Source organism: Erithacus rubecula (genome assembly GCF_903797595.1).
Source record: "Erithacus rubecula genome assembly, chromosome: 5".
NCBI classification, from domain to species: domain Eukaryota; kingdom Metazoa; phylum Chordata; class Aves; order Passeriformes; family Muscicapidae; genus Erithacus; species Erithacus rubecula.
This window is the reverse complement of record NC_136687.1, coordinates 44,185,668-44,211,800: the sequence shown is the minus strand read 5'-3', so window position 1 is coordinate 44,211,800 and position 26,133 is coordinate 44,185,668. Positions and strand designations below refer to the sequence as shown.

The 26,133-nt window shown below is 36.6% G+C and overlaps 1 long non-coding RNA gene across 1 annotated transcript in view; it reads left to right on the top strand.

The window, feature by feature from the left end:
• The first annotated feature begins 6,345 nt into the window (after positions 1-6,345).
• Positions 6,346-26,133, top strand: part of LOC306802896 — a 56,892-nt gene continuing 37,104 nt past the window's right edge. Inside the window, exon 1 of the long non-coding RNA XR_013774509.1 lies at positions 6,346-6,527. This is a non-coding gene — a long non-coding RNA (uncharacterized lncRNA). The remainder of the gene's footprint in view (positions 6,528-26,133) is intronic.

Sequence of the window (26,133 nt, the reverse complement as noted above, 5' to 3'; positions counted from 1 at the left end):
GTACAAAATCTTACAGACTTGTAAATCTTCTAAAACATTCACATGAATAATGCAGAAGTTAAAATTCACATGGGTGAGAAGTTTCACAGATAAGAGACCATCTACTAAAAAGCATGTAGTTGCCCTGTGAGTGCAATTGGAGTTGTAAACATTATCTGGTAAAAGTGAGGTTTCCTGGGGCTGCTGTAAGTAAAGCCTGTTACATCTTCTGGTATTAATCATAATAAGTGTTTTATCTTTGGCTGTCATGTTTAGTTTCTGCATGCAATTTACCTCTCAGGCAAGCTGTTCACGGTATCGGCCAGGCTTATCTCTGAACTTATGGTCTTCAAGTACCTAAATGTATTTCCACCAGAGTTCCCACAGTTAATGTGACAAAAGCCAACATAAGTGCTATTTTAAAACCACACTGCATCCATCTACAGAAAAATAGTGTTGCTTGTATTCTGATCAGTCCTATCAAATAAAGCTTAACTGTCTTTACTAGACCTACACTCTACTGCAATTTTATTATGACCTATTTTCAGATTGACTTTCTATACACACATATTTTATCTTGACTCCAATGTCCCTCACACATGTTATCTCCTATGCTCCAAAGTGCCTTTAATGCCACAGGACTTCCACATACAAAGCATGTTATCTGTCTGACTCCAGGGGTATGTTTAGCAGGATGCAAAAGCATGAAGGAAATACATGGTCCCTGTCCCAAAAAGCCTACCAACAAAATAATCAGATTGCTGCAGGAGATCCATCAGTAGACATCTGAGAGGAAGGCAGAGCAGGAAAATGCCTTGAACGGTTTTATGAGTAGCTCTATTTGCATGATGATTCCAAAATGATACGGAGAAAGTGGTCAAAGATTAGACAGCAGCTCTTAATATTCTACTCTGCATGACTCTATCTGACTGCAATACTCCCATGATCTGCTAATAATCCTTTATAATTAAGCTTCCAGCCTAATATTAAAATGTAATCCACATGAAAACTAGTCAGAGCATACAGCAAAAAGTGAAGTGGTTACTACTTTGAGTTGTGCATGGCAGGCAGTATGCAGTTTAAATTTAAAAGCTTTAAAATATTTGGCCCTTGATGTAAAGACAAATTAAGTTTCACTTCTGATATACACAAATACAGTACAACACATCTAGTTCAGACCTGCTGCAGTGACACTTTTCCTGCACAATGCTTGCCAAAAGAATATGGAAACATTGCTCCTGTGAAAATAGAGACTGTGCTTGATAACTACCTTGGCATTTACACAGAGCATGAATGCCAAACAGATTTTGTAGCAGCCCATGAAATAAATAACCCAGCTTCCTAGTTAGTAAAATTTGAATTTGGCCTTCTGGACTTGGTTTTATATTCAACATATAAGAGTGTGTCATAGTACTCACACTGTTTTCTCATTTCATTATAAATCTGAGAACTCAGCTAAGTTACAGTATTACAACATATGTAACAAGAGGCAGCGATTTACTCTATTCCATTTCCACTTGTTATTGCAGATCATATGGTTTCTTATACCCTTAAAACACTTTGTAATTAGTTTTCACTGGTATAACTGGGATATTTTGCACATTCAAATCAATGGTTCCCTTTCCTCCTCTTTTTCACTTGCACCATTATATCAGAAATCTGCCTATAAAATATTTTTATGCTGAACAATTTACCTTTTGCTCTGAAAAAGAGAAAGAAAATAAAAACACACCAAAAAACCCCCAAAAACCCAGACCAACCTACTTGACTAATGTAAGAGAAGCAACTTCTTCAGAATGGAGATAAATATTTGCATGTGTCACTGCCTTTAGTCTAAAGTATTTTTAAACTAACTATTACCGTAAGACTGGAGAACATAAAATGGAAACTCACCTGCAGACTTAAGCACCCAGAGGAGTTCAAGGAAAAATGCAATAGGAATATTAGCTCATGCTAATTTTTTATTGGCTTTTTCAAATAAAAAAGGGCAGTTTTAGCCTTTATGCATTAAGCTAGTGTAAGCCTACTATGAACCATGCAACATAAAGTTTTTCCATTTGAATAATACAGGAAAAAACTGTAGCTGAAAATGTTGATAGTATTTTTCATTTATTTCATGAAGCTTTGCTGATGAGCTACATATGTTTTCCTCTGATTGCATATGGTGGAATTCTAGACATCTAATTAGTGTCCAGAGAGCCAACTAAGAACTGCCAGTGATATTAATATCTAATATATATTGCTTTAATTAGCCAAATCTGTAGATCACCACTAACACCAATTTTCCAGTCCTGGAATACTTCATTACAGAATGTGACACTCCAGTTTGTACAGCTGCTCGGCAGCCTCCATGAATGGACAGGGCAAACTGAGACAATAGGGTGAAGGGCATGAGAATGGATATTGCTTTGAACAGAAAGATGGGTTGCCAAACATGGTCCATGTGTCACTGTAGAGTGGAATTTCTTTCTAGTTTTGGAAGGAACATGTTGTGACGAGAAGCTTTGTGTCATCAATGGTGAGATTGACAGAAAGGGTGGAAAAGACATTGCAGAATTGGAAGGCATGGGGGAGGGGAGGGGGCCCAAGAAACACAAGTGATATTCAATACAGTTGCTCACCATCCACTGTCCCCAAGCAGTGATCAGTCCCTCTGGGCCAACGTCCCTCCATTTCATAGACTGAGAATGAGGTTATATGATGTAGAACATCCCTTTGGTCAGTTCAGGTCAGCTGTCATGGCCATGCTGCCTCCCAGCTTTCTGTGCACCTTCTCACTAGCAGAGTATGGGAAACTAAAAGTCCTTGGCATAGAGTAAGCAATACTGAGCAACACGTAAAATATCAGCATGTTACCAACATTAATCTCACACCCTAAACCAACACTGCCACCAGCTATTAGGAATAAAATTAATGCTATCCCAGGAAAAAAAAAAACAAAACTGAATACCAGGACTGTATTCATTATTGGTTTCTAAGTAATTAGAATTAAGCAGTTCGAAAAATGTGGAGAGTCATATTTCCGAGAACTTGTAGATCTACGACGTAATTTCAAAATAGCACAATAGGGAAAAAAAAGGGGGTTGGATATATGTAAAATATAAATTAATTTAAATAATTATGATAATAACCCTTACTTGCTTATTAAGTGCCATCTTTGTGGTTCTTGTGAAGTATCACTTGATGTAACCTTTTCACTGTAGTCATGAAAACTTGATCAAAAGAAGTTTAGAGACCCTGGCTAGTATATGAGCTGGGGGAGTTGATGAAAGTATAAGCATTTCCTTAAATTGTAAGTAACATCTGACTAGGATGCTAATTTGCTCTAAATATTGTATGTATGTAAATTATATTGATGGCAAAAGTTGGCTTAGTAGCTAGATTAGGGAAGAAAACAATAAATACTTGATGTAGTAAATTTATTTGCCTGCCATTTAGCCAGATCTTAAAACATGTGATTATTCCTTGTAGCACAGTCAAAAAGAAGGAGGTAGCAATCAAAAGTTTGAGAAGGCAGAACTTACCTTGGGGTAAGTAACGTGAGGTTAGTTATTGGTGGTCTGGAAGATGATATGGTTTTGGAGTAGTTTCCCACATTTTTGTACTCATGTGCTGGATTACACTGCCGTGTACCAGAGGGTACCAGAGCAGACCATTAATTTTTAAGCCCTACGTGAGTACAAAATAATAATTTTAAAAAAGAAAACAAGGAAAGTGTTTCTGTGTCTTCCCCACAGTAACTAGTTGATCTACCTTGCTGTAGTTACTGAGAAACTTGTAACTGTGCCTACAATATCTCTGATGAGATAGAGGTGAAACCATTGGGAGTTTGCTAGAATAAGGACTAGATAATTAGTATACAGAGAGTATCAGACTTAATTCTGACAAGCCAAAATGGCTGCTACTATGGCCTTTAATTCTAGAGTGATTCCTAGTTATAGGCCATGATTGTTCTGGCTTTGTGTTTAGCTTAGGCTGACAGAGCAGTCAGAGAGATAGTACTGGCAGCAGAAATGCTGGGGACTGTATCTGAATATATACTGAATTTTTGGTAGGTCACTTTAAGTATTCTGAAGTATTACTTCATAGTTTGTGAATACCTGTACTGAGATTTGCAGAATTTCTTTTGATTTTCACTCTACAAGACACATTTGATCTGCTTTCTGCAAATTTTGTTGCCAACTCCTGGTTGAATTCTCCTTCCAATCTGTCTTTGAGGAAACCACTCTAAGATAGGGGTGTTGTTTATTTTTGAGCTTCTGAAGCTTACTTTTTGCTCAGTACTTGAACCAGTGAAAATTAAATCAGCAGGTCTTCCTCTTACTTCTGTAGATTTCAGACCAGGTTCTAAGTGCTATTTCAATCCTATAAAGTTTGTGCCCTTTTCTCCTTCAGATGTCTTGATGAAAATGAAAATCCAAATAACAATGAAATTACTTTTAGTACTTCTCCCCTCCGTCTTACTCCCCCTTTTGCCCAATATCAAAAGGTTAATGAACTGAGTCCACACTGTTTAGATTTTGTACCAAGTACAAAGAAATATGTTGTGTATAGCTGATAAGTGGCATGATCAATAATAGGGAAACATTTTCCAGCTGGTGTTATATAAGGAAAAATTATCAACAAAGAACCTGGCATTGTCAACGTTGGTTTGTAATATATTGATAAGTTACAGATTAGTCACTGCATTTTAAACAGTTGTAATGTTGACCACTGAACTGTGTGTATTTGGATCATCAAACACACTAAAACTCCATTTCTGAGTGCAATTCCAAGCCTTTAAGTTATGCCTAATGAACTTCTCCGTAGCATAAACTTAGTAGCTCTCTAACAGACCTTTTTCAAACATTGCTTGCTATTATGAACCTAATTCAAAACAGAACGTGCAAAAGCAAAGAGGTGTTTCCACATAAAAGCAGGCATTTTCTAGGTGGCTGAGGTATGTCTTTTTTTAAATGCACTTGCTTAGTGTCTCTGAAGACTAAATGCTATTTGGCAGTCATGAATAAAATTCTTGAACAGCAGCTCTGTAAGTCTTGTGGCACTGTATAACAAACTGTCCAACTACTGTTCTCCGAAAATTCTGATGCTGTGGGCATTTAATAGAGCCTAACAACACTTGCAAAATGTCAATTAATTAAAATTATTTTTAGGAGGAAACAATATTTTGCAGGAGATCCTATAACACTAAAATTTGTTATGGAACTGGCAAATTTATTTTGATTCAGTATTTTACCTGTAATTTGTGTAGACAAAATAGTAAGCACAAGCACATGCTGTTATATGCACAACTCTGTTGTGTTTCAATTAATTGCCAGAAGGATTTATGTCTTCTACACAATGAGCAAAATCTGGGTCCTAGAAAAATTAATGTGAATTTCATTATGCACTTGTAGAGTCAGGGTTTTATCAAAAGAAAAACAAAAAGGATTTTTGTGTATAGACTGATTTTCCAAAATCCATTCACAATCTCACTTTCATAACTTTATTTTTGACTAAAAAATAATAAATTATATGGAAAAATGCTTTTATAGCGAAGAAAATTAAAAGTTCTGATTTTGAGAAAAAATATCTGTCAGAGAGATAAGATATGGGTTTTAAACTACTGCCTTCTCCCTAACAAAAGTTGTCAACTCCCCAAAGACTAACAGCTGCCTGAGACCTTAATGAACTTTTCTGTCTGCAAAATAACTGTTGTTTTGAGAACAGCTGGGAGGGGAAACACATAGTGAAAAACCATATGCTTTAGTTATTTTTTCAGAACAATTTATTTTAGAAGTAACTTTTTTGCCAAATATTTGTTTCTGTATTGCTTAGATATGGGCTTGTGGGGATCTAACAATTGTAATGAGGACAAATTTTAAAGCTTATTAAGAATTAACATTTCTGTATATACAAAGTAGGAAAAGCATTAGAATGAGTAACGCACCTAGAAAGTGTGGGATTTTAAAAACATCTCTGCATTTAATAGCAGCAAGAGTATTTTAAACATCTCTGGAATCTGTAGCATTTATAAGACCTATTTATTAGCTGCCACAAGCATAACACTTCTAAGAATGGATAAAACCATTTAAACATTTTCCAGGACTCCTGAGACCTAGATGTGTGCTTTGCATGTATATGTAAAGCATAAATGTGAATGTGTGTAAGTGCGTAGGAGGGAAGAACAATTTTCTCTTCTTCCTCTCAAGAGAATGCCTGAAATTTAATTGAGGTAAAATAAATGTTCTTATCAGAAGGCACAATGGACCTTCCCAGTTGTTTGTGGCAGAGTTCAGGAGCCCTCCCCATGGCTTACTCTACCTTCCCCCACTTCAGATATTAACCTGGACATCATGCCTTCCAAACATTAAATGAGCTGTGCGATGTTTTATTACATTTCTCATGTGGCTGAGCTTAGTGTGGCTTTTAAGTGTTCCTCGGCATGCCGTGCTTATGCAACTTATTTTCTGCTGTGGATTGTTGATGCTGCAGCAGCAGATAGAGTGATGTGCCTTGAATTCCAATGAGGAGGAGGCGTTGGTTTATTTGGGTTTTTTGAGTACAGAGTGAGTATCTTGAAAAGATTTGTAATTCAACTTTTTCTCTGTTTCAGGCTTAGAGCATTAGAAATGTTTAGTTTTGGTTTTTTTAAGTGCTGCTGGGAAATAATTCTATGTCTTTAGAAAGTAAAGTAATTTAAAATGTCATTATTTGTAAAGTATGCTATTTATGAAAATTTCTTTTAGTGACTTGTATTATGTTTAGTGTGGATATCCACAAAGAAAAGCTAGTTTTTATGAAATTGATATTTATGTAAAGGGACAAAAGCAATGTGTATGAAGCTTACCATTATGAAGTTGAATTGTAACTAAATTAGATTTGCTTTCATTGTACTAAATTATTTCTGATCTTGTTCTGACAATTAGGGAAAATTTATAAGCAATGAGGTGGGTGATTGAAGTGATGTGTATATTTTCTCTAACTCCTTTAGGGGATTAAAACCTTTCAGTGTGTTCTATCCATCTGCTTATTTAGTGCCTGTATTATTGGAAGCAATCCTTTCCTCTTCCAGCAGTGATGCTTAGATCCCTAGTTCTTAAGGGTTGTGTATGAAACAGATTTTAAGGGATCCAGCCCTGATTAGAACAGTTAGCCTGTTAACGTCCTATGTATTTACAGTGGATTATTTGAAGGGAAGCAGGGGTTAAGTCAGCAGGTCTCTCAGCTTCCCCAGGGGTTAACCTGGCAGCCTGTTTGGCACACACAGGAGGGCTGACAGGTAGCAGGATTTGTCTAAGCAGTGTGCATGAGAGCCAACAAGGAAAACTGAATGCTCTGGATTAGTTTTGGATTATGTTGTCAGAGTGAAGCCTGATGGACAAACTGCAGAGGAATAAAATGCAATCTGTTTGGGAAAAGAGACAGCGTGCATAGCTTTCATTTTTCAAGAAATGACAAGAAAAATCATTAATAATTTGTAAATCCATGTCCATTAACTTTTCTCTTTGTTATCCCAAGACAGTCTTTTTAACATGATTTTGCCACTGTTCTATATCTGTTCTTTCTTGTGACAGATGGCACAATAAATATAAAATTGCAATAGTATGGTACAAACCAAAGAGAAAATTATCTAGAAATCATAGCACTTGGAATTGCTTCACATGAATATTGGGAATGGGGGGAGGTCATGTTTTTTCTCTGTTTTTTTGAGCTGAAGGGTAAATTAGAATGTAATTTACATCTTTTTCCTATGCTATGATTTCCTCACTCTGGTCATAATTTACTTCAACCTCTTGGAAGCAGCATTCTATTTTTTCCCCATTAAAAAAAAAATCCAATTATCAATATTACTAACACAGTAGATTACCTGTTTTTCTTCATCTGGTTATTCCATTCTTTTACTGCCCAAGTACTTCGAGTACTTAATATCTTAGAGGACAGGAAAAACCTTTAAAAAAAAAACCAAACTACAAAACAAGAAACCCCAACTTTTTTTCCCCACCAGATGGAATTCCATCATTTTTCATTAAAGTAGTGTTTGTCCTTGTAAATGTCACTTAGTTTGTTAAAAATTACTTCTTTGTTAATAGAATAGTTCTTGTCAATGAACTTCAGTCAAATTTGATTTTCAGAAGGTTTCTTGCAGGGGGGATGGAGGTGGGGTCTTCTGCAAATCCTCTTTTCCAATTAAAAAAAAAAAAAAAAGAAGACTCCAAAAGAAAGCTAGCAAATAAGCACTTCAGGACCAAAGAGAGTCAGGGAAAGATTAAAAAGTATTGCACATTTTCTCTTTGTTAGTCAAATATACAGAGCTGCTAACGTTTTTTTGCACAGTGTCTTTAATTTTTACTTAAATGTGATAAGCAATTTATATTATCCTTAATACAAGAAAAAGTGATTAATCAGTTACAGCTCTTTCAATTATGCTCTTGTTGAATGTTAACAGAAGAAAACTATTTAATAAATTTATTAATAGAATATTAATATATACAGCAAAATAACTTTTATTAATATGATTTTTCTGTGGGCTTATATATTAACCAAATGCACAATCAATGCATCTGGTTCAGAAAAAATGGTCTGTGAATTTACCTTGGTCTATTTATATCTGCATGCAGATTTCGTGGCCCTTCAGTATATCAAATGTGAAGTCAGGTTCATTTTCGATGAGCATATGAAATGTGCATTAAGTTTCTGTCTCCTAATTAGTGATGTAAGAAAGATTTTGATGCTAGCATTTCCAGATCCATTATATTTTGCTAAAATATGTTCCATATATGAAAGCAGTCTTATTAGCTCTTCCATTTACTCAGTTCTTGGAAAGTAGGTAGAAAAAAGTGTATGAGGAACTGCTATAGCTGACTTATCACTGTAGAATTTGGTTTTTTTATTAAATCAGCTTTGGCTAAAAATAGTGTTGTATTTTCCCTTGCTGAAGTGAGATCATCTGGATGCATGACATCACAGCATCTCCATTAAATTATAAAGTGTAAATTTCATAGGAAGTTTTCTAATTAAAATGAATACAATTGTGGGTTTTTGCAAGTTGAATTATAATTTCTAGTTGACTGGTAGTGGTCTTAGTGGTCTTGTTTAATTAGGGAAAAATAGAGGAATATTTTTGAATTCACAATAAATCCTTTGTAGAAAATTTCTGGAAACTACCTCTTGGCTGAAGGGATGGGAAAGAAAGAACTTCTGTGCACTGGCTCCCATGCTGCAGTTTTATCCCCTCAGTTTAAAATAGTGCAGTGGATTACATAGCACAATATTACTGTTTTAATATTAGATTTTTTACATAAGAGTGTGTGCGTAGGTACATCAGCCTATCCATAAAATAATCTCAGGGTATTTATCATCCATATAATTCTTACTGCGTATTAGTTGACTAGCAGGGAGTCTGAGTAAGCAAGTGGTAAAAATACCTCTATAGAGTAAAATGTTTATGCAAACTCATGCTGAATCCCTCCATATGCTGTTGGCTGACTCTCTTAAGTCTTTAGAACTGCTTCCTTAATAGGAAACAACAACACAGAGCAGAATTAAGGCTGGATTGTTTTGGGCCATATTGTATGCCAAATTTCAACCCATTAAATATTCTTTTAACATTAAACATGAGCTTCATTTCTTGTCTGGCTCAGCATGGCTGGATTTGGTTCTGGAAACACTGTTGTTGCTGCATTTTATTCTGAATGGACAAAAGTCTCGTAGAATCCATGTAATCTCTCTGGGGTTATCTTTGCCCTTGAATACAACATTACATAGAAGTTTTAGAGAATTAAAAATTTGCTTTGGTATTTTTATTCCAGATAAAAGTTAAATTATTTAATTTTATGTAATTGTCAGTGCTTATAACTAGTCAAAATTTTCAAAAGTAGTCATATTGTATTTCCATCTATAAACTTTTAATCCAGATGAAAGTTTTAGTGGCATTACAAACCATTGTTCTGGTTATGGCTGTTCATCAAGAAGGCTTCTGCAAATGCTTATTAACTATTTTGAAATGACCAAACGTTAAGATTGGGATGGCTGTTTAGTTTTGTTTGTTTTACCTTAAAGATGAAAGTGTCTGGGGAAGAGTGCTAGAGTGGCAAAGAATGTGCTTAAAAGGGGGAAAAAAAATTGTCAATGGTTTGCTTTTCAACCAGCTGTCCACAATGAAGTACTTGAATTTCTTGCCTTCTTTTCCACCATGATAAGGACTACAAGTTCAAATTTTTCAATAATGTATATTGTCAACTTTGTTTATATACAAAAGAGCTAAGAAAATTCACTTGTTTATTATTCTGTTTCTGTGGACACTCACAATATCCATATTCACATTCTGAAGTATTTGAACTAGTGAATATGCCTGTGACATTTGTCATGCTGCATGTTTCAAAAATAGCTTACAAACCTCTCCATAATCTGTAGTTGTCAAGAGGCTGTTTAATTTACTGCTGAAGTAGAGTGAAAACTCATCAAATGTGCAGATTAATTGGGACCAAATATCAAAGAAAACTGCAGAAATGCACACACAAACATATTTATATATATATATATATATATATATATATATATGTATATAGCTTCTAGAAGAATTTCATTAGCAGTTGCTCACAGTAATGTAAAGCAACATCTAATGGTGAATGATAGTCAAGACTTCAATAGCAGTTTGCTGAGAAAAGACATTATTTTAACTAGCAGAGCATTTTGCAGTAAATTTAAATTAACCAGTAAAGAATAATGTGATGGCTACCAGGAGCTGCATGTTGCTACAGTTTGTCCTTCCTGAACATAGGTCTACTCCAGGCTTGTGTAAAACTTCTCAGAGCTGATGGGAATCACATTAGATTTTGCTGTGGCTGCAAAATCATCAGTCCATAGGAATCTAGATAAGATTAATTCTGTTACTCAGCTTTTAAGCCTGTCCACTTTAGTCCAAATTGTCTGACCAAACTTGGGTTAGTAATTTCTTTCTTTGTTGTGAATTTATGGGGAGTGACAGAGTACAGTAAAAAACTTCAGAATGTTCCTCTTTGTGACATTAGTAATAGCAGCTTTAGGAAAGCTTTAATATCCTGTTCCCTTCTCATACAGGAAAAGTTAGACAATAACACATAGAAATAACTGATATAATAAATTATCAAGGAGTATACAGTTTTAATGGAAATAAATCCATAAAATTATTCCATATATCTTCCTGTTCTAGGGGAATAAAATGTCTTATGCATGACTTATTTTTTAGATGTTCACACAAAAACACCCTTCCAAGTGAAAAAGATGACAACAATACTGTTAGCTTTCCAGTAACATGCAAGAACTAAGTAAAACACCAGTTTTCCTTTAGCTGAATAGTTGTGTATCACATTTTAGACTGCAATGTTCAGCCTTGATTTTGTGAGGTTTAAATTCATTGTTGGTTTCAAATCTCACCTCAAAAGAAGGACATCTCCCAGCATTCAGTTCACATTGTCTGTAATTCAGTTTCCTGCTGGCTACTGGGATGTATCTTTAGGCAATTCTTAGGCATAAGAGCTACAGCTATTGTCCTGTTCTGCTGTGGTGCAGTTTGCATGCAAAGACTCCTTTTATCTCTCTTTACATATCATAAATAGGGTGATTAAATATTCTGGTTTTCCTAGCAATGCAGGCTCTGTGCTGGTATTTCAAGGACTGCTCTCTGGATGCAATTTTTGACTGGTTTATTATTAGAGATGTTGACTTTTTAGATATAGTTGCAGTACTCCAACAAGAGCTGATGCATTCCCAGGGCTTGGTAAAGAGAGGAGCCTATGTGAGCAGACAAGAGCTGTGCACTCACACATGAAGCAGTGCAAACTGTCCCCTCTTGTGATCTCCTATTAGCTTCCATGGCCTGCTAAGAGATGAGTTTTCAGCCTTGCACTCCATTTCTTAAAAATTTAATTTTAATCTTTCCAAGCAAAAGCCAGAGACACTCCCTCCCTCAACCGCCTCCTCAGAGCTGTGTAGTCTCAAAACTAGTTCTGAGAGCCATAGGAAAAGTGAAAGAGCACTTTGTGTGCATTTGATGCCAGCACAGGTTCTGAGTTCAGGAGAGCTCATCTTTGAAACTCCAGTGCTTTCCAGGGTGGTAAGTGAGAGATAGCAGAATTTTATCTATGAAAAGAGCAGATATGAAATTACAGGGAGACAAAAATAGCATGAGCTAAAAGAACAACTTATTGAGAAGTGAGAGAGTTCTTGTCTCTCTCCTTCCTTGTTGTCCTTTCACTGTATTCTTTGAAAAGAGAAAAGTCATCACCAAAACATTTTTCACAAGTCACATATTTTTTCTGACTCAGCTCAGAAAAAGGCCCTTTAGAATACAATCTCGAAATATCATATCAAAACATAATACAGGAAAGAACTCTCCATTGTTCACACACAAATTGATGCTGCAAGTCTCCTCTGGGCTACAGCTGGAAGTTCTTTTCTGGTTTTGATTTTTTCCTTTGAATTTTAAGTGTTAAATCTCACATATTTCCCAAATGTTTTCATCTTTATTCTCTTCTTCCTGCTACTGAATCCATAATGGGCTTCCTTCCAACCTCTGCCTCTCAACATAAACACACAGTATATATTTACTTTATGGAAGTTTGCAAGTTATAAGGGTGCATGGATGATGCATCTCTAATTTCTCCCTTAGCCTTGTGATATTTCTCAGTATATGCAGGCCTGGGAGACACTGAGAGAGATCAGTATGTCAGTATTAGCCTTTTTATACAGGTCACCCAAACTCTACTTAAGCAGTGACATCCAGTGCACAGGTTTGAGAGGGCTTGCAGGGTTAATTCTGTCATTACTGTGTTGACATGAGGCATGTTACAGCTTTCAGCTGAAAATGTTACTTGTAATCTTTTAATCCCAAATTAGGTCAACATTTTATCAAGTTAATCTAACATGAAGATTAATTAGGCTAGTTAACACACGCACAGAGGTTATTTGTTTTGAGTCTACATTTAATCAAGGAGTTAGTCCTTAATACAATAGACAGCCTCTCTCCTGCCCCCTAACCCAAGCTACAGCTCATTCCATCATTTTGATATCATGCACGATTTAGGACATAAAATTAGGAAAAGGAAAAGTTGGATTTCTTATTCACTTCACCTACAATCCTTTTTAGTATGAGAGAAATGAGTTTTTTAAAATGGTATAGTATTGCAGAGCTAAATCCATCATGGATGGGGTTTTTTCAGGAAAAATTGCCATTAATATTACAATGCTCTGGAATTTGTTTTTACATAACTCCAGAGCATTCTGAGATAATTCTTCATCTAAGAATTATCAGCATTTGAAATACAAAGGATGCATGATGTTTTCTAAAGCAAGATTGATGCTACCATTAAATCCATAAGGCTACAAAATGCAGAATGTTGGAAAAAAGAAAGTTAAACGTGCCAGGCAAAATGGAAATTTTATCAAGAGAGTTTCTTGGGTTTGTACTGGAGTTTCTCTCAAAATCAGCCTGTCTCAACAGCTAAAATGATGTCTGCTAGCACACACACCTGAGACATAAGAACCCTGGTTTGGAGTATAGCTGTTGTTTTGCAGCAGATTTTGATACAATCTCTCAGTCTCAGGTAAATTTTAGTAAACAGTGGACAACTAAAAACTATAAGAAAAAGGAACTTTGTCCACTTTGTAAAGTATTTACCATTCTGAAAATTCTTTCCCAGCACCTTTCAGTTTTGTGAGTACATCTCTGCAGTTAAGAAAAACAGTTCTTGACAGTAGTGGAAGGAGTATTTTCCCTAGGGCAGGATGTCTTTTAATAATAAATTTTATTTCTACTAGGAGACTTGAAATTATCTGCTTCATTCATGCAGTCTTTTGATTTTGGTAAACAAAAACATGTTGTTGCTCTAATAGTCTATTAAAAAGATGAACAATGGCATAAGCAGAAAGAAATAAAGAACTTGGCTGCTTTCTTTCTTTAACATTTTCATACTATATGCCTTCTAATATCCCTTATTACATCCCTTATAAATTTAGCTCTTAGTATAGTTAACTCTCAAATATCAAAAAGGAGGAAAGAGAAGGCAGTTTGTATTGAGGGAGGTGGCATAAATCTGCTAACAGGGGTCATTAGACCGGACAAATGCCTTTCTCCCCTGAGTTTCCTAGATAAGGAGAACCTATCTAGTAGTTAAAAATTCCAAGAGTCATTCTGGATAGCATTACCGACCCCCCTGGGTGTTGCTGCAGAGTTCATGCCCTGTTTCATCAAATACTCAGTGACATTCACCAGGGACCATGCTAATTATAGGGATTTAGCAGACAATGTCTAAGAACATTTCATCAAAAAGTAGCATGTCTTTGTCTACAAGTATTGGTCTGTTGATGTGCTAAGTTAGCAAAATCTGGAGGTAAAATGATTCTGCAGTTTGTTAGTGTATCTTTATAGCAACACTAATCAGCATATTGAGTACAATCTCTCCTGCATTTAATGCCAGCAGTACAGTGCTGTTTTGCAATTACATGAAGGAGAAAGGATCAAGGTAGCTTACAAATTCATGGATTATACATTAGTTCAATGTCTTCTAACCCAATTGTTTTAATGAGCTACATGGTTGATTCACTATAAAACATTTGTCTTTTACTTACGCCAGACCACTTCAGTACTCTCTCAACTGAAATCAGGTGGGAGGGGAGGGAGTAAAATAAGGGATGCAAATCAAACTTCCATTTTGCTTCATTGCAAGTTGAATTGCTCTTTGATTCTCAATCAAAGAGCAGGCTTGTGATTACAGAGTGAAGTCCCTTATTTGAGGCTAAATGCAGAAACAGACATAAGCAAAGGCACAAGGTAGCTTCACTTGAGTGCAAAGCATAGGCTTTCCTTGCACAATTGGCAGGGGCAGGGTCTCTCAGAAAGCTGTGAAACAGCCAGCTTCTGAACAGCCTACTCTACTCACCTCCATACTCTACTCACCTCAAAAGGCATTTTATAACTCTCCCAGCAGAGAGAGGCTTAGTCCCACAAGTCACATTGCCACTGTCACTGAAAGCCTTTCTGGGATATAGGTACTTGACTCACTTGCAAAATGTTGGCAGTGACAGTGTGGTATCTTCAGGGTTTGGGTCCCACTCTGGCCCAGTCATTGCAGCACAATCCATACCTGTATTTTAACTCTACTTTTGAAAGCAAAAAATTCCAACAGAAAATCCACATTGTCCCGCTTGCAGTAGCTTATGGTGTGGTTCCCTGTATTATCCAGGCATCTGATGGACAGGAGGGTCACACCAGTACAACTCTGATTTTAAGAATACCCAAGTGGGGTGTTCTGTAGAAAACATTTATCATGATTTTTTTCTCCATCAGATCCATAAGGGGATTTATAGAAGAGGGTTTATTTACATAATTTGAAAGATTCTAGGGATTGTACAAAATCTAATTTAATTTTCTGTTTCCTATATATCATATAGTTTGTACATACTGCACTTAGTTTCTATATTGTGGAATAACTTGAAATTAGTAGTCAATATCTCTGACCCATATATTTCTATGTATACATTGAAAAGTATTAAAATTTGTTCATCAATGTATTGTAATTATTAGTAGTTATTGGTTTATTAAGCATTTATGTATGGAGGTGTTCTGTCAGACAAGATGGACTCAGTTGCACAGGTACAGTACAGTACAGACATTATAAAATGACTATTTCTGCCTTTTAATGGCAGCAGCAATCCCAAGTAATTACTCGGTTAATACAAATTTTAGCTTCTATGAAAACATATGAATGTTCAAGTCTACCAGAAATTAACTCAACCACCTACCAATCACTTAGGGGGAATAATTTCAGGCTGGCAAAAATCCATCAGATATGTTAATGATGATGTCAAGTAGTAGTGAGATAATCAGGAACAAATGATGAAGCAGAAGTATTTTAATTAACAAATAACTAATGAGACAACCCCCAAAACCTGTGCACAGCATAGAAATCACCTATATTTGAATTTCAGGAATATTTGACTTTGCTAGTAGATGTCTTGATCATCAGGCAAATATTGCTGGTTCCTCCTACTCCCCCATCCCCCTTCTCTTTCTTCATCTTTCTCTCTCCTGTTATTAACATCTTTTCTGCACTGAGGTTCATTTAATTTGACTATTTGTTCTTTTCTGAGAGTGGTTTGTCAGAGGCATTTATCTCATGCTCTATTGTAGCATTTGTTTGCAGAGCTACAAGGGCACAGGCAACACTGATTTCCAAGATATGAGTCTGCACTGGAGTGCACAAGGTGTTTCAAGCCAGTGGGATACTTCCTTGTGTCTTCATTGCAGCTTCCATGAAGGGTTTTAGTAAGAATAGTCTTCATGTCCCCTCGTTCTCCAAAGCAAAGAACCTGTAGTTCTTACACAGTAAGATGAAATTGGTAAAGGATTTGGTAGTTGACAGGAAGGAGAGCTTCTGGAGCCACCTCTCATCTTTCTGCATTCACAAAGGATATAACAGCTTTTATTTACTTTGTCTATTTTATGGTGCCTGACACATGTAAGTTTGAGTAACATAACCATATAAGTATTGTTAGTATCTTCTACATTTGTACCCTTTTAGATAGTTGGAAATAGGTGGTATTTGATTCCAGGACAACCGAACTCCCTAATGCATTTATTTCTTTAGCCTCCTTTTAAAACCTCTTGCAATATCCTATTACTGCAATTTCTTTTCTTTTTAACTGTGGGGGAAGGCAGAACACTTCTAGCAAGCTCACTGAAAGCTGTCAAATAAATGGCAGACATGTTCGTGTTTAATGGTTCCATGAAGTGTTACTGACAATTTTAACCATGTAAGTTTTGCAGATGCACTCAAACCCAGACTATGCAAGGTGAGATCCCATAATCACACCAGGTTTCACTTTCCAAACTTGTTTGTTATATGGGATTGGGTTGGGATTTTTGTTTGGTGGTTGGTTGGGTTTTTTAGGTTTTTTATTTTTAAATTAAAAAACCTCCTCATGAGCATATTTGGAGATATAAGACCTTATTTCAGGTTAATATGATTTTAGTTTTTTAATGCAAAAGACCATGCAGTGAAAATGCTGAGTCTCTGGGGAATGGAAGTGATTTCTAAATTATGCTACTGAGAAGTCATTGCTTTAGTTGATAAATCAGAGAGTGGTTCAAAGATAGACAGATTTATAATACTTGTATTTCCTCCTAAAATGTTTGATTATTATTGTCTACAGAGAGCAGAGACTTTGATCAGTTTGTAAGTTAGTATTTTCCTCTGGTAAGAAATGAACATTGTATATAAAGTTTTCTTCCTGGAGATGGTCCTAAAGAGGGGACCATCTTGCTTTTATGAGAGTCCTAGGGAGGCTGCACTCAGTTATAGCCTGGCACACAGAACGCTGTGTAAAGGGAATGATACAGTTTTATGAGTGGGATTTTTCTAAAACTTTCTGAACTTAAAAGGAGCGCAAAACACATATAAAAAAAAAAAAAAAAAAAAAAAAAGAAAGAAAAAAAGGGATAATCTCCAAAGCCTTTTTCGTGTGGGTATTTTAAAGGGTAGAACCATTTCAAATGCTCACTCACTTATAGGATATAGATTTATTTTTTCCAAACTAACTTATTGCTTCAGTATATGTGTGCTTAATGGGCTTCTGTGACAGGAAAGTGCTACAGGGACTCATTGTCTTCATATCTTCCTGCTGTCCTTTAAGTCAATATTAGTTTTTAGAGAAGTGCCACAGTGCAATTAATTTGTCCTTCAAAGAATTCAGATTAATAAATCAGTCTCTTTCTCCCTCTCCTCCTCTTTTTTTCTGCGTGCTTCATGCTGAGGTAAACATTTGCGACAGCCAAAACTCAAAAGGCTGAAAAATCTAATTCAGAAAGGCCTCCCCAAACAGGATGCTTATCTTAAACATACAAATTTATCCAAACCTTTGCAAGTTTACCTTTTTCCACGTGCCATTATTTTCTTTCCACCTCACTCAGACTCTGCTCCTTACCTTCATACTTTAAAAAAAAAAAAAATTCTTTTTGTTTAATAGGGATGAAATAATTCTTTTCAAAAGTCCTCAAGTCTTCGTTGTACTGGGCAAAATGCAAACAATTTTTGGATTCATTAAATCTCAGATAAATCCTCTCTGTGACTTCCAGTAGTCCTCTTTAACTCTGTTTTGCCAAAATCTTTCCCCACATATCAGAGAGGCTAACAGTCTCCTCTGCACAGGCTACTGTCTTGAGATCTTGTTCCTTCTTGGGAAGCCCAGGGAGACACCAAGTGTCAGGCTGTGAATGAAGCAGGCTCCCAGAGAAGGTGACAGGTCAGAGGCATGCACCTCATTCGTCACATCGCACTTTGAGATCAGGGCACGTATCAGGTCAGGTAACTCACTAGGTCAGGTGGGGGGCTATGGATTCTCTTGAGGTTTATAAGGTAGAAAGCAGAAGAATGGAATGGAATATTGAAGAAAAAAAAAAAGCTGGCGAAAAAAAGAACAGATGCATCTCAAAGGATAGAGGCAAAAGGTCTTAAAACAGGAAGAAAGTAAGTTTCTTCAAACTTTTTTCAGAAATCCTTGACTCTTTCACTGATTTCTACCTTCATCTGTAATCCCTTGTTTTTCAGACTCCCTCAGCTCTCTCCTATGACTCCAGAGAAATTTATACTCTCTCTTAAATCTGATTCTCATTCTGCAATGTGGGGAAGCTAACAGTAGGGAGAAGGTGTTTCCATCACTTCTTCTCTCCTACTTTATTTAGAAGTGAAGTAATTTTTTGTATACCTTTTCTTTTTCTTTTCCCTTCTACCAGGAATACAAACAGAATTTTCTTCAGACAGTAGCAAATAAGACATAAGGAACATAGTACTGTGTTAAATTTCTAAATTTCAGTATTCCCAGGTTTGCTTTGCTTTTCTTTGATCTAGGAAGGGAAGGGAGGGTGTTGTTTTAAGGACTAAATTACCAGTATTTCTGAATGCAAAGATGGAAGTTATTCCAGTTTTAATCCACTGCTTAGGCTGTTACTTGGAATAAGTAGTAAGTGATAATAGCAGCAAGTCTTAGGAGGGCTCTGCAGTTGGTGCTGTGTCCTAATGAAATATACTTAGTGAAACCGACCAGTCCACCAAATGAATTTGTGACACGTGATTATTACCAGACTGGAATAGTTTTCAGCCTTTCATACAAACTCACAGAATATTTTTGGATTGGAAGGGACCCACAAGGATCATTGAGTCCATCTCTAAAGTGATTGCCCTGTAAGGGGTTCAAACACACAACCATGGTATTATTAGTACCATACTCTGACCAACTGAGCTTATCTCAGGTGCTTCTATCTGTACTGCAAAGAGAATAAACATCTCTCTAAATTAAATAGTCGTGCTCATTACAGCAGTGTCTTGACAATAGAGATTCAGACCTCTTTAGGAAGAAGGAAAATCAAGTTTGAATTACCACACCCTAAATGTTTGATCAAAAGCTCTAGAGAAAACCCAGAAGCACAAACATTCTACTATGTAAGTACAAACAGCACTCATCCCCTTGAAAAGAAATAGTTACTACATGATCAGATCTGCAAGTTTTTGAAGTTCTTTATTTTTGTAGAGATTTTGCACCCAAAATGGAAGGATTGTATTTCAGTGGTTGCTTACAAAAAAAAAGGACATGAACAACCCAAAAGCCCTGACCCATACTAATCAGTTTCCTGAATGGCAGGCCATTCTCTGATTTATCAACTAAAGCAATGACTTGTCGGTAGCATAATTTAGAAATCACTTCCACGCCCCAGGGACTCTGCATTTTCACTGCATGGTCTTCAAAGAGTACTTGGAGATTTCAGCTTCAAGGGATTGTGTTCAAGCACAATAACACCGAATTCACTGCTTGAAGAAAACAACACTCATTATTCACAGAATCACAAAATCACTTTGGTTGGAAAAAAAATCTAGACCATGAAGTCCACCTGTTAGCCCAGTATTTCCAAGCCTACCACTAAACCATGACCGCAAGTGCCACACCTACACATCTTTTAAATACCTCCAGGGTTGATGACTATGACTTCCCTGGGCAGCCTGTTCCAGTGTTTGACACTTTTAGTGAAGAAATAATTCCTGATATGAAATTCATTCATCCTAAACTCAGAGATTACATTCTTGACCATAGGCCTCTTTGAAACTCCTGTGGTTGTAGCCTCATGCTTTTTGTGCTCTTCTAGATATAACCGGAAAGAAGCAATTACTAAGAAAATGGATAATATTATTAGTCTAGAGGTTAACATGGGAACCCACATTCTTCACAGAATCATAGAATGGATCAGATTCAAAGGGGCCACCATGGTGCAACCTCATCTGGTGCAACCTCTCTGCTCAAGCAAGGTTATCCTAGAGTTCATGGCACATGCATCCAGTTTCTTTTTGCTAAAAAGCAAAAGATATGTAACACAGAAAACATAAAAATGAAGATATGTAAGCAGATTCTCTTTCCAAAGCTCTGCAAAAATGTAATAATTAAAAAGAGAACATTATATATCTACTAACAATTTTTTCTCTTGTAAATGCAAAACCATTTAATGGCCCAAGCCTAGTTTTGTCAGAGTGCCAAAGTCCTAATGGTTTTTTCAATCTCTGCTCAAAGTGAATAGAAAATTTCAGGACATAGAACTCCATAAAACAACATCCATATCCCTTTACATATGTGTAAGCCCTTAAAACAAAAATGCAGTCATAGTTATCAGACTATTTCCTACAGGTATTAACATTCATGTGTATCACATGAGTAAGGCTTATATAAATCATGACTGAGCATCTCAATCTTGCCGTCATGGTTTAATCCAGGTCTTAAGCTTCTGAGGGAAGAGAAATATTCTCTCAAAGGTTATTTCCGTATCTGTCAGTCTCCTGCATAGATGACATTACAGGTGGTGAAATATGCTCTTCTGAGCAGGCAAAATAAAGGGGGGGTCTTTTTAGAAAGTTATCTGGTAAAGTTAAAGAAATTACTTGACATTTGCTGCAGAACAAACTTGCGTGCAAATGTTGTTAAGCAAAATAAAAATTCACTGCAAGTTCATGCTCATTTATGGCAACTTATATATTAATACGTAATGTGAAGCACCAATTATTCAAAGTGTCAGATTTTTTTTAATTATTCTTAAAAATTGAATGAGAGATCCAGAAACACTTCCCTATTGTTAGATCTATGATGGAGGCAAAAAAGGAATTAACATGAAAGAGCAAGGGAAATGTAGTTGAAAGTGAACTTGTGGCAAGTCATCAGCTGGAGCTTGGGAAAAAGAAAAATGGTAACTAAACTTCCTACTAGGGCTGTATGAAAGCTGAATTTTCATTCATTTGATAATATTGCTATTATGTTGGTTTTTTCTGAGGTAAGATGAAAAAGCAAACATCCTTTTCACAAAAAAAAAGTTCAAAAATCAGTTTAAAATATTATTTTCTTTAGTCAATGTATAGTTACCATTTATCACAGTGAATTATTGCAGTCCCTCTCTTTCTAGCTAAAGTGTTTGTTTTATAATTGTGAAATACATCTTGACAAAAAGTTCTACAACCAGCATTCAGGACTGAATCCCCTTCTTTTGGGATTGTCTCTCTCTTCAATATTTAAGATGTTTTAGATGGAAAATATTGGTAGGAAAATTTATTGATCCATTGTATGTAAGTGTGATAAAAAGATACAACTCTGCTACTCTCATACTATTTGCTATTAATTATACCATTTAAATTAGTTCTAAAGTTTTAGACATCTGATCTTGAACTAGAGAATTTATTTACTCATGTTTAGAAACTAGGTATTCCCCTAATTAATACAACATCATTTAAAAACTAAGTTAGCAGGGATTTTCTGACTGGAAGTTGTTATCCTTACTGGTGAGATGTACTACAATTCCTGAAGCAAACAGTAATTTTTTTCCTACTGCATATTCCAGTCAAGCTAATATCAAATATCCTGATTATTTTTGGCAAAAGAATCTCTGAAGATTATTGAATTAGTCTGCAATATTACTTACTGTTTGGCTTCTTGGGACTTCGCACTCTCTCTACTCAGCTGGAACCACTTTCCATGAATTTCCCTAGAAGATTATATTGACACTTTAATCTCTATTTCTTTCCTTTTAGTTTTCCTGTGACTGTATTTTTCACAATTTTTTTTTTTTTTTATTTGTGTTGCAGAGATTCTGTGACCAATCAGAAGCACAACAACTGTTCTTTGTCTCTTAGGGGTGGATATTAATGCCATGTCTGGGAATAAAATTATGTTTAGATTTGCTGCTTTATGAATTTGACTATATTATACAAAAGGAGAAATTATTGGATCCCCTTATACACAACCTTACCTAATGCTTAATGTTTAAAGCAAATGCCTTATTTTTTGTTTCCTTTTGCCATTCCTTTTCTTGTGTTTCCTTTTGTGTTTTAAATCCATGGTATCTGTTAGATAAATTTTTATGGCACAAGTTAATTTCTCCTCTGATAATAGAAAGTAAAAACCTAAGATTAATTCCTTTTTTGAGCTGTTTACAGTTTATTTCTGGCACAAACTGAAAAGCAGTATTTATAACCCAGAGGAACTGCAGATAGAATTAAGTTGGGTGAGTAACCCTACCATTTTGATAGTGGACATTATTTGGTGAAATGGTGGGACAGACTGCTATTTTGCAAACTACCACATCAAAGTATAGTGGCTTTCCTCTCCACTGTTAAAAGAAGCTGATGGGAATTGGGAAATGATAGACAGTATTCTTAGTTCAGGCCTTTGAAATTTGGATAGTCTCCACCCATTAATAAAAGAATAATATTGTCACCATATGTCTCATCTGTCCAGTATTTAGTTTTAAAATCATGTGATGCAACATACACACACAGGCTGCATTCATCTATCTGGGAATTGCCAGTGGTCATAAAGTAATAACATTTTTCTTATTCTAAAATACCACATCAGAAGAGACTGACTGCACTTAACAATAACTAATTTACTTTTTTATTCTTACAAAAATTGTTGGTGATTGTGAGAGAGATACTCTACTTTTAGTTCTTTTAAAGTGGATTTTTCTATCATCTATATTTACTTTGCTACAATGCTGATCTGTAGTACCACTGAAACATGTTCAATTACAATAGTGAATAATAATTTATCATAGTCTCATTCCAAAATAAATGAATAGTCAGATAAAATCCCAAAGGTCAGGGAACAAAGTGAAACAGACCACCTGGTCCTGGAGCTGCATGGGGGAAACAGTCTCTCAAGTAGAGACACTTAAGGTGGGGAAAAGATCTTCCTGAACTGATCACTAGGACATCATGCTGTTGTGAGGCTTATGATGTAGACACTGCTAACATTGGAGATCGGAATGAATCCTACCACTGTCAGTTGGTGAATATGGATTTATTTGTAAGGATACCAAAGAATCTGAACACAATCCAAGTTTTAGATTGTTTCTGTGCAAATTTGCAGCATCTGCTACACTTGGTACAAATCCAAAGACTGAACTGGATCCTAGTCTGGTGCCTATTTCATGAACTAAATGAGATGGAATTGACAACAAAAATCTCACTTGGAGGGGAAAAGGGTATCTTCTGCCATTAGTTTGTACATGCTGTACTAAAGCTGTGCACATAAGTAGGACTGTGTTCCACCTTTACAACCACTCTTGCCTGATTCCAAAACAGCAAGGAAATTCTTTCAATCTCTGACATAAATTAATGCAGGTTAATTGCAGTTCTACCTTTTGGGTTTGTTTCTCACTAGGAAGGTTGTTTTGTGGACAAGCATTAGCTCAACTGATTCCTTGAGCACACCATCTCTCTGGCCCTACTCTGACCTGAATTTTAGATACAGAGCTGTCTTGCTAATGCTGCGCTACTCGAGTGAGCCTTGTGCTGGGGCAAATACATATTGTCTTTATTATCCATTTCTGGATGCAGAGCAGACGGTAGGAGATACAATAACATCACCCAGAACACCTTCCCAAATTATTGCAGAGTAGACAGTGAGAGAATTAGATCCTCCGTTTTGGGAACAGAGTGCCTTTGATTTGAAAAATTTCAGCAGGAGCCCAACTTAAATTTACTCATTTCAAGAATGGCTTGTTCATGGAAGCTGTGTATGCTGTTTGCTCACCAGAACATGATTCAAATATCAAGTCAGTGTGTGGTTTGAAATGTTTTTTCTATCTCCAGGCTGGACATGCTGGGGTACATGCTGGTAGTTATTATCTCTCATCTAAGTCAGACTGCATTTGTGCAACTGCTGTGGAGCCTTTCCTTCTAGCCCTATGTAGCTCTACAGTTACTGCATTAACCTTGCAAAACAAAGGTGATTAGCTTGCCTGACCTTACAAGCCACATGTGCAATCCTCATGTGGCTGAGCTCTTTTTGACTGAATACAAAGTGTAGAAGTGTGGCAAATAGTGATGGGTGCACCAGAGCCCATTTCATATTCACCACACCAGTTGGGAGTTTGGCCAAGCCCCAGCCTGACCCAGTGGTAGCAGTGTCTGCTGGCTCATTTCCTTCTGCTAGTGGCACATTGTCTGTTCTCTTGCTGCTGTTTGCTGATCACATGTTCTTATCTCAGCATATATGTTATGACTGAATTGCTTGCAAGCCACATGTGGACTGTGGACTACAGGCTTGCCAGCCTGGTTCTGTGGAAAAGGAAAAAGCAGTCTGTGAGAGAAGGAAGTGCTTTTCATGGGTTGGAAAAACTATTTCACTTCTGATAAGAGCACAGATGTAGAAATATGTACCAAACTTCCAGGGAAACAGAACTGACAAAATATGAATTGAACAGAAACATACAAATTGTTGTGTGTCAGAATTATCTCAATACTGCATTTGAAACATATTTATATGGCATAATTTTATATAAATAGGTAAAAATTACTTTAGATTCATATAGTGTTTTATATTTTGTAGTATGTGTAGACTATAATGAATACATTGGTTAATGAAAAATTTAAACCTTGTAGTAAAAACAATTACATTATCTGGAAAAGAACTACTAAAGGGTTAGCGGTTCCTTGCAATTGCAGTATATTCCAAATCTATATCTATACACAATTTTGTTTATTTTGCACTATTTGCTGCTTCTTTCCTAATGAAAAATAAGTGAGAAATGCTTTGCCTCTGAAATTTTAAAACAAATTCATTCTTTGTCTAAGAGGGAAGAAAAAATCTTGCACTGTATTTTTTTTTTCAGCATGCTCTTTCATCTTCTTTTACTTTCTCAACTTTCTGTATCTCCCAATCATTTTTTTTATCTTCCAATCTCCAAAGAAATTTGGTCATGCAGTTAATACCAACTTCTCTGTTAATAGCAGGTATTGACTTCCATCAGCTTGCAAATGGAATATAATGATGTTTCACAATTTAAGGATGGTTTCTTAAGGGTCAAACTTGTTCTCCACTAGTAAAAATTTATCCGAGTTTTAAGAAAACTGAGCTGCTTAAAATCAAGTCCATATAGCCATAAAGCTCTGAGACAGTATATTCTATAGTGATGTCCTGGTTTGAAAGGACAGGTGTCTGCCAGTAAGGGCAGAAGTTTCCCTTTTTGGAATAGACTTTGGTTCCACTCCCCCCCCCCCCCAAGTATTATAATTGTTTGAATCAAAGACTCTGAGGCAGAGATAAGGGGGGTGGGAATAACAGCTCTTTTACTAATATATCTAACTATACAAACAGAAAACAATAACAGTTAAAATTGCTAACAGAATGAAATAGATAACTCGGTGTCAGTCCCTTTAGATGCAAGCACGCTGTCTCTGTGCTTAGTCCACAGCCCGGATGTGCCAATGGCAGACGGGAACGAAGGCAGGAGGGAGGGGGGAGGGGCAGCAGCGGCCACGCCGGTCCCGGGCGGGAACGGGCTGCAGCGGCGGCTCCTCGCTCACCGTGTGTGTCTGGGTGATCAGCTGTGTCCGCAGAGGCAGGAGGCTGGAACGGGGCAGATGCAGGGCAGGTGGTCGCAGAGGGTCTGGCTCTCCTGTGCTCGGCCGCGTGGCTGAACGATCCCAGGCGTCCTCCTCCCGGCTCGCCAGAAACGCGAGTGCCCTCCCGGAAGCCTCAGAGGCCCCTCCGGGGGCCGTCCCCACCCACCCCTTTGTCTGGACCCATCAGGGACCCTGGGTGTAACCCGGCCAGCTCCATTGGCATGATAATGGGAAAAATTCTTTCAATTGACACAGTAACAGA